Genomic DNA, 9393 nt, shown 5'->3' with positions numbered 1-9393 from the left:
GTGGGGAAAATAAGTATTTGATACACTGCCGATTTTGCAAGTTTTCCCACCTACAAAGAATGGAGAGGTCTGTCATTTTTATCGTAGGTACACTTCACCTGTGAGAGACAGAATCTAAAAATAAAAACCAGAAAATCACATTGTATGATTTTTACATAATTAAATTGCATTTTATTGCATGAAATAAGTATTTGATCACCAACCAACCAGCAAGGACTCTGTCTCTCACAGACATGTTAGATTTTCTTTAAGTAGCCCTCCTACTCTGCACTCATTACCTGTATTAATTGCACCTTTTTGAACTCGTTACCTATATAAAAGACACCTGTCCACACACTCAATCAATCACACTCCAACCTCTCCACCATGGCCAAGACCAAAGAGCTGTCTAAGGACACCATGGACAAAGTTGTAGACCTACACAAGGCTGGGATGGGCTACAGGACAATAGGCAAGCAGCTTACAAGATGACTGTCAATCTTCCTCGGTTTGGGGATCTCGTCTCGTGGGGTAAGGATTACTCAGAGAAAGGTCAGGAATCAGCCCAGAACTACACGGGAGGACCTGGTCAATGACCTGAAGAGAGCTGGGACCACAGTCTCAAAGATTACCGTTACACACTACGCTGTCATGGATTAAAATCATGCAGGGCACACAAAGACTCCCTGCTCATGCCAGCACATGTCCAGGCCCGTTTGAAGTTTGCCTATGACCATCTGGATGATCCAGAGGAGGCATGGGAGAAGGTCATGGGGTCAGATGAGACCAAAATAGAACTTTTTGGTATCAACTCCACTGTTTGGAGGAAGAAGAAGGATGAGTACAACCCCAAGCACACAGTCCCAACCATGAAGCATGGTGGGAGAAACATCATACTTTGCGGATGCTTTTCTGCAAAGGGGACAGGACGACTGCACCGTATTGAAGGGAGGACGGATGGGGTCATGTATTGCGAGATTTTGGCAACAACCTCCTTCCCTCAGTAAGAGCAATGAAGATGGGTCATGGCTGGGTCTTCCAGCATAACAATGACCTGAAACACACAATCAGGGCAACTAAGGAGTGGCTCTGTAAGAAGCATTTCAAGGTCCTGGAGTGGTCTAGCCAGTCTCCAGATCTGAACCCAATAGAAAATCTTTGGAGGGAGCTGAAACTCAGTGTTACCCAGCGACAGCCCCGAAATCTGAAAGATCTGGAGACTGGAGAAGATCTGTATGGAGGAGGGGGCCAAAATCCCTGCTGCAGTGTGTGGAAACTAGGTCAAGAACTATAGGAAACGTCTGACCTCTATAATTACAAACAAAGGTTTCTGTACCAAATATTAAGTTCTGTTTTTCTATTGTATCAAATACTTATTTCATGCAATAAAATGCAAATTAATCATGTAAAAATGATACAATGTGATTTCAGGATTTTTTTTTTCAGATTCTATCTCTCACAGGTGAAGTGTACCTACGATAAAAATTACAGACCTCTCCATTCTTTGTAGGTGGGAAAACCTGCAAAATTGGCAGCGTATAAAAAACTTATTTTCCCCACTGTATGCACACATAGTGCATACATATATGCAAACATATAAAGTTCAAACATACAATACTTACATGTTACATACATGCATGTTATTAACCCTTTCGCAACCATGGGTTTTGTCATTTTTGCATTTTCGTTTTTTGCTCCCCTTGTTCCCAGAGCCATAGCGTTTTTATTTTCTGGTCAATATGGCCATGTGAGGGCTTATTTTTTGCGGGACGAGTTGTACTTTTCAACGCCATTACTGGTTTTACCATATCATGTACAGGAAAACGGGAAAAAAATTCAAAGTGCGGTGAAATTGCAAAAAAAGTGCAATACCACAGTTGTTTTTTATTTATTTTTTTACTACATTCACTGAGTACTAAAACTGACCTGCCATTCTTATTCTCCAGGTCATTACGAGTTCGTAGACACCAAACATATATAGGTTCTTTTTTATTTAAGTGGTGAAAAAAAATTCCAAAATTTGGTAAAAAAAAAATTAAAAAAAATAGCGCCATTTTCTAAGACCTGTAGCGTCTCAATTTTTCGGGATCTGGGGCTGTATGAGGGCTTATTTTTTGCGTGCCAGGCTGACGTTTTTATTGATAACATTTTGGGGTAGATCCGATGTTTTGATCGCCCGTTATTGCATTTTATTGCAATTTTGCGGCGACCAAAAAACGTAATTCTGGCGTTTAGAATTTTTTTCTCGTTATACCGTTTACCGTTCGGATTAATTCTTTTTTTATATTGATAGATCGGGCGATTCTGAACGCGGCGATACCAAATATCTGTATGTAGTTTTTTTTTTTATATTTTATTTTGAATAGGGCGAAAGGGGGGTGATTTAAACTTTTATATTTTTTTAATTTTTTTTATATTTTTAAAAACTTTTTTTTTTTACTTTTTGCTTGCTTCTATAGTCTCCATAGGAGACTAGAAGCAGCAACTGTCTGATCACCTCTGCTACATACAGGGGATCAGCAGATCCCCTGTATGCAGCAGAAATGGTCCTGTGCTATGAGCGCCGACCACTAGGTGGCGCTCATAGTGACCAGCTCATGGCAACCGCAGGCGTCTGCTGCAGACCCTGGGTTGTCATGCCCACCCATCGGTGACCCGCGATCACGTGATGGGGGTCGCCGATGGGCGGGGCCTAGGACTCGCTTCCCGGAAGCGCGCGTTAAATGCCGCTGTCGGAGATTGACAGCGGCATTTAACATGTTAACAGCCGTGGGTGGATCGCGATTCCATCCGCGGCTGTTGCGGGCACATGTCAGCTGTAAGAATCAGCTGACATGTGCTCGGTTCAGTGCGGGCTCAGCGCAGCAGCCCTCACTGAACCGGGGTAGGTAGCCTGTGACGTACTAAGACGTCACAGGTTGTAAAGGGGTTTACATTTTCTTGGATTTCGTTGTGGACTCATATATCAATGCCAAGAAATAGGTCAGTGAAATCTCAACTTTGATCTTCTTGGAGATATAATTTAAATATAATCTCAACAAAAGCAGCGAAAATCTTCCAGGGCAATGGCGTAGTTTATATTTTAGCTGCCCATGTAACTGCATTGTAGTTAACACTATATAAGCAACTGTGAATCAATATAAAAAAAGCTTCTTGACAGTCAGGGTTTTCCTGCAACCACCACTAAGGGGCGCTAAGTACATAGAAATTTGATGAAAATGGAAAAAGTATTTGAAGCTGAGCTGAAGACAGAGCTCCGACCCTTGTAAAAATACAAAACAATAAAAAAAGAAAGGCTGTTCAAATTTTCAAGTCCTTATATTAATTTGATGTTTAACCCGTTAAGGATGCGGCAATTTTTCATATTTGCACTTTGGTTATTTCCTCCCCTTATTCCAAAAGTCATAACTTTTTTTTTTTTTTTAATTTTTCCATCAACATAACCGTATGAGGGCTTTTTTTCTGCGGGATAAGTTGTACGTTTGAATGACATCATCCATTTTTTCATGTGATGAACTGGAAAACAGAAAAACAAAAAATTCCAAATGTGGTGAAAGAGTGAAAAAAAGAAACAGTTCCACAATTAGGTTTTTTTTTATTTCCATTTTACAGTAAGAATAACCTGATAATATTATTCTCCAGGTCAGTACGATTACAGAGATATCAATATTGTATAGTTTTTGTTTTATTTAAGTTGTGAAAAAATATTCTGAAATTTGCAGAAAAAAAAATAAATCACTTGTGACACCATTTTCCGAGAGCCGTAACGTTTTCAATTTTCGGAATATGAGGCTGTGTGAGGGCTTGTTTTTTTTGCCCAAGACAATGTTTTTATTGATATAATTTTGGGGTACACATGATGTTTTGATCGTTTTTATGAAAAAAAACATAATTTTGGTGCTTTAATTTCTTTTCTGGTTACGCCGTTTGCTGATCAGATTGATTATTTTATATTTTGATAGATCGGAATGTTACGAACGCAGCGATGACAAATACGTGTGATTTTTTATTTCTTGATTTTTAATGGGGGACAGGTGGGTGATTTGAACTTCTATATATATATATATATTTTTTATATTTTTTTAAAACATATAATATAGAAGTATTAATTCTTTAATGTTACCGAACTTCAACAGGGAAAAGTTTTTGACGCAGTTTTCTCCACAAAAACGTGAAAAATGGTGGACCTGAAATTGCTCCACCACCTCCAGACCTGAACCCAATCGAGATGGTTTGGGGTGAGCTGGACCGCAGAGTGAAGGCAAAAGGGCCAACAAGTGCTAAGCATCTCTGGGAACTCCTTCAAGATTGCTGGAAGACCATTTCCGGTGACTACCTCTAGAAGCTCATCAAGAGAATGCCAAGAGTGTGCAAAGCAGTCATCAAAGCAAAAGGTGGCTACTTTGAAGAACCTAGAATATAAGACATATTTTCAGTTGTTTCACACTTTTTTGTGAAGTATATAATTCCACATGTGTTAATTCATAGTTTTGATGCCTTCAGTTGAATGTACAATTTTCAAAGTCATGAAAATACAGAAAAATCTTTAAATGAGAAGGTGTGTCCAAACTTTTGGTCTGTACTGTATACAATAAATATCCATTAAGTGACATTGATTTCTCTAACTTGAACCAAAACGTTTCACCCCTTATAGCAGCAAATAATGCCATCATATTTGCTAATAGTAGCTGTATGGTAAAATGTCTTGGAGTGTAGAACAATTAAGGAGTAAACAGTTAATATCCTTGTTGGTTGCATAATATGAATGATCGGCAGCAATCTCCTGCAGCCTTGGGCAATTGAGGTTTGTTCTTTGCTTTGGCAGGATCATACATAGCAATATGGAATTATTTACAATATACATCCATTAATCAACTTCTTCACAGATAAGTTGGCTGAATGTGAAACTCCTTATCGTGATTGAGTGTTAAACAGTTCCATGTCTAGCTGGCCAAAAAGATTTTATTAATTGTATGGTATTAAGAAATATACCAGGTGGTGAATAGTGTTGGGCCACCCCCGTAGTGTTCGGGTTCGGTTCGGTTCGTCGAACACCTTAGAACACCGTTAAAACCAATGGCAGGCAAAGAAAAACACATATAAACACATAGAAAACACCCTCAAAGGAGTCCAAAAGCTGTCAAACTGCTCAGAAGACACTCTCTTTAAAAAAGCCAGCCGGCAATTCAGCAGCGGCATACACCGGTACCCGACAATTTAGACAAGAAGGAATAGAGCATCACACATAGATTAGATAGACAGAAACATGTCAGTCACATATATAAGAAGTACAGTGATAGTGTTGGTTACTGTACTTGTCATTTAGTGTTAAAGGATTTATTTAAAAAAATATTAGTGTTTTCATGCACCGTCTCTTTAAAAAAGCCGGCCGGCAATTCAGCATCGGTACCCGACAATTTAGAACAGAAAGAATAGAGCATCACACATAGATTAGATAGATAGAAACATGTCAGTCACATATATAAGAAGTACAGTGACAGTGTTGATTACTGTACTTGTCATTTAGTGTTAAAATAAAGGATTTATTAAAAAAAAAATTGGCGTGGGGTTCCCCGTAATTTTAGTCTCTAGCAGAGGTTAAGCAGATGGCTGGGGCAGATGTTTGAAGCCTGGGAAGGGGGTAATACCCACGGAGCTTCCCAGGCTACTAATATCAGCCCCCAGCTGAATGCCTAGCCTTTACTAGCTATTAAAATGGGGGACCCCCCCAAAAAATGACGTGGGGTCCCCCCTTTTTTAATAGCTAGCAAAGGCTAGGCAGACAGCTGGGGGCTGATATTAATAGCCCAGGAAGGGAGCCATGAATATTGGCCCCCTCCCAGGCTAGAAACATCAGCCGTCAGCCGCCCCAGAAATGGCGCATCCATAGGATGCGCCAATTCTGGCACTTATCCTCGCTCTTCCCACTGCCCTGTAGCGGTGGCAGTGGGGTAATAGGGTTGGGGTTGATGTCAGCTTATAATGCCAGCTGACATCAAGCCCAGGTTAGTAATGGAGAGGCGTCTATAAGACACCCCCATTACTAACCCCATAGTCAAAGTTTAAAAATAACACAAACACCCAGAATAAAGTGACGTGCATGAGGTGAGCTGAGTTCATTGGACATGACCCCGGCTCATCTTTATGCCGTCACAGCGAGACACTGAGGAGCACAAGCATGCCTGCGCTTCTCAGTCTCAGCGGCATGGCAAGCTGGATGGCCGCGTTCTGCTGCGGTCCAGCCTGTCATGTGAATATAGCAGAGCTGAAGCTGTCCTGGGAACCATGGGAAGGTAAGGATGATGTTGCTTTATTATTTTTCTTTTATTGCAGGAGATCGTTGGCTTCAGCTGGAATGGGCGTGATGGTAAGTATGGTTTAATTTAGAACAATAAAGAATTGTGTCTTTATTTCAATTAAAGGACTTTATTCTGGGTGTTTGTGTTTTTTTTTAACTTGACTATGGGGTTAGTAATGAGGGTGTCTTATAGACGCCTCTCCATTACTAACCTGGGCTTGATGTCAGCTGGCATTATAAGCTGACATCAACCCCAGCCCTATTACCCCACTGCCACCGCTACAGGGCAGTGGGAAGAGCAAGGCCAAGTGCCAGAATTGGCGCATCCTATGGATGCGCCATTTCTGGGGTGGCTGACGGCTGGTGTTTCTAGCCTGGGAGGGGGCCAATATTCATGGCACCCTTCCTGGGCTATTAATATCAGCCCCCAGCTGTCTGCCTAGCCTTTGCTAGCTATTAAAATAGGGGGGACCCCACAGTCATTTTTTTGGGGGTAACCCATTTTAATAGCTAGTAAAGGCTAGGTATTCAGCTGGGGGCTGATATTAGTAGCCTGGGAAGCTCCGTGGGTATTACCCCCTTCCCAGGCTTCAAACATCTGCCTCAGCCGTCTGCTTAACCTCCGCTAGAGACTAAAATTACAGGGAACCCCATGCCAATTTTTTTTTTAATAAATCCTTTATTTTAACACTAAATGACAAGTACAGTAATCAACACTATCACTGTACTTCTTATATATGTGACTGACATGTTTCTATCTAATCTATGTATGATTCTCTATTCTTTCTGTTATAAATTGTCGGGTACCGATGCTGAATTGCCGGCCGGCTTTTTTAAAGAGACGGTGCATGAAAACACTAATATTGTTTTAAATAAATCCTTTAACACTAAATGACAAGTACAGTAAGCAACACTGTCACTGTACTTCTTATATATGTGACTGACATGTTTCTATCTATCTAATTTATGTGTGATACTCTATTCTTTCTGTTCTAAATTGTCAGGTACCGGTGTATGCCGCTGCTGAATTGCCAGCTTTTCATGTTTCACTGTTGGCACTGTTCCCATCGATTTGGGCAGCCACTGTAATGCCACAACCACCATGGCTGTGGCATTACAGTGAGTGGCAGACAATCCCTGCATGATTGGTGCTCTAAATAGCGCCAGACATGCAGGACACGCTTTTGGTGCATGAACAGTTATCGAACATAACCTCGAACAGCTGAATTTTTTGCAAATCGTTCGCGTTCGGCGAACGACTCGAACACCGCCCAAAACAGCTCGAATTTGAGATTGGTGAACAGTTCTAGTTGAACACTGCTTATCTCTAGTGGTGAATTGCGGCACCAACAGGAACACACAAAAATTGCAGCATAGCCCCATCTGGGGATTCTCCTCTCAGGGCAATATATAGGCAATCATAACACAGTCTTAATCAAGTGGCAGGTTTTGCAGTTTTTGAGATACAGATTTGAATCTTGCTTTTTGATAGTTTGCAAACACGAGTTTCACGCCGTGCCAACCTCCATTATGTGCCTTCTTCAAAACTTTCACTTAGTCAGTCCAACCTCAGGATGACTCTCACCCATGTCCAGGAACCACACACAATAACTTGATCTCTCAGCAACTTGCTCTTGTTTTCTGCCTTCTATGTTGCATTGCCACTTCTTCACTCACCGAATGTCTCCACAGCTGGACTTCTCATGTGTCATCAATGCATGTGTGGAGTTTCAGCTTATCAGCACTTCAGATGGCATCTTCACACCACAATCTTGGCATCAAACCTCACCCTCTTACGCATCTTTGCACCTCCTCATCTTCCTTGAAAGCCTTTACACTTTTCTCTCATTCACTGTGGGGGATAATAATATACTCAGGGCAATATTTCTTCCATTTAGTATTGGTGGTCACAGCTTTCTCAGCTTGTGACAGTCTTAGAGGCAATCTAATCTCAGTAACTAGGGCAGCCCACCATAGAACAAGTGTTTCTATCCCCCATTTAATAGTCAAGGACTATGATGTGGCCGGAAGTCCATGAAGCTGGACGTGTTTGCTCAAGCTCTGTGACCCTGCCAAGCTATCTATAACAATCCTTCTGCATTCTAAGCCATTCTAGGCCCTTTTTGCCCACATATTACTCTCCTGATTGTGAGCTACCATTTGAGACCTCTCTGGACCGGATCAGCCTCATTTAGGCGAAGATAGGGATTGAGGCCTACTCCCGCCTCGTGACCGCGACTTCTCCAGAGGGCCCTCACCCATCCCTGCATTATCGCCAGCCTACCTCTCCAGTGCTGAGGCCCGCGGATTGAGGTACTGTGACAGACGGGGTCACTCTGTGGAGCCTTTGCGGGCACCAATGGTGCGCGGTGCTGAGACGTGGGGAGCCTGTGTCGGCGCTTGGACCCATGCGAGGCAGCGGTGTTTCCTGCCCTTGGGACCAGCCCATCATTCATCGCGGATAGCGGCCCTGCTGGTTGGGGCACGCGGTGTTGGCGAGGGACACGAAGCCTGGTGTCTCCTGAGAGTGAGGAGAGGAGTTTGAGAAGAGGGGCGCCATCTTGGGACCCGGCCCCCTTCTATGACCCACGTTCAGCGGAACCTGCAGAGGTGCGGTGGAGGCAACCTCCCCCCTCCCCTTCAGAGAGGGGGAGAACCGGAGGAAAGTGAAGATCCGACTGGCAGAGGGGTACGGACGGATCGCCGCCGCCAACTTGTATTTGAGGGGCACTGCGCCGCGGACCTTGCGCGGTGAGTAACCTCTCCAGTGACTAAACAATCCTCCTATCATTTCCCCGTTATTTCTCAGCATACTACCAACCTCCAGTGGCTCTTCTACTTTATCTGAGCTTCAGGACTTCCCCTGCACTATCACTCATAAAAGGCCATTGGTGTGTGTATAGGTGAAATTTGAACCGGAGGAGAAGGATCAAAAGTGCAGACATAGGACTTGGATGCTGCAGTGTGCTACTGCCACCTACTGTCCTTGCTGCACATATTCTACAGTATGATTTAGTAGAGAAATGACTCTATGATCTTCTAAATATTAATATTCGGACCACTGACAATATCCTGTAACACATGTTAAACTGCCAACTACAAGTTCACCCCTTATA

General features: G+C 42.6%; 1 long non-coding RNA gene across 1 annotated transcript; it reads left to right on the top strand.

The window, feature by feature from the left end:
• The first annotated feature begins 2644 nt into the window (after window positions 1-2644).
• LOC141271211 (uncharacterized) lies at window positions 2645-4574 on the top strand. The gene is made up of 3 exons (XR_012321862.1): window positions 2645-2961; window positions 3942-4013; window positions 4116-4574. It is a non-coding gene; the product is annotated as an uncharacterized lncRNA (long non-coding RNA).
• Window positions 4575-9393: the final 4819 nt, after the last annotated feature.

The sequence above is a fragment of the Phyllobates terribilis genome, unplaced genomic scaffold (genome assembly GCF_046119375.1).
Source record: "Phyllobates terribilis strain yellow unplaced genomic scaffold, ASM4611937v1 Scaffold_5__5_contigs__length_657084704, whole genome shotgun sequence".
In the NCBI taxonomy this organism is placed as follows: Eukaryota; Metazoa; Chordata; class Amphibia; order Anura; family Dendrobatidae; genus Phyllobates; species Phyllobates terribilis.
Note: the sequence above shows the minus strand (reverse complement) of the source record. Positions and strands in the feature narration are given on the sequence as shown.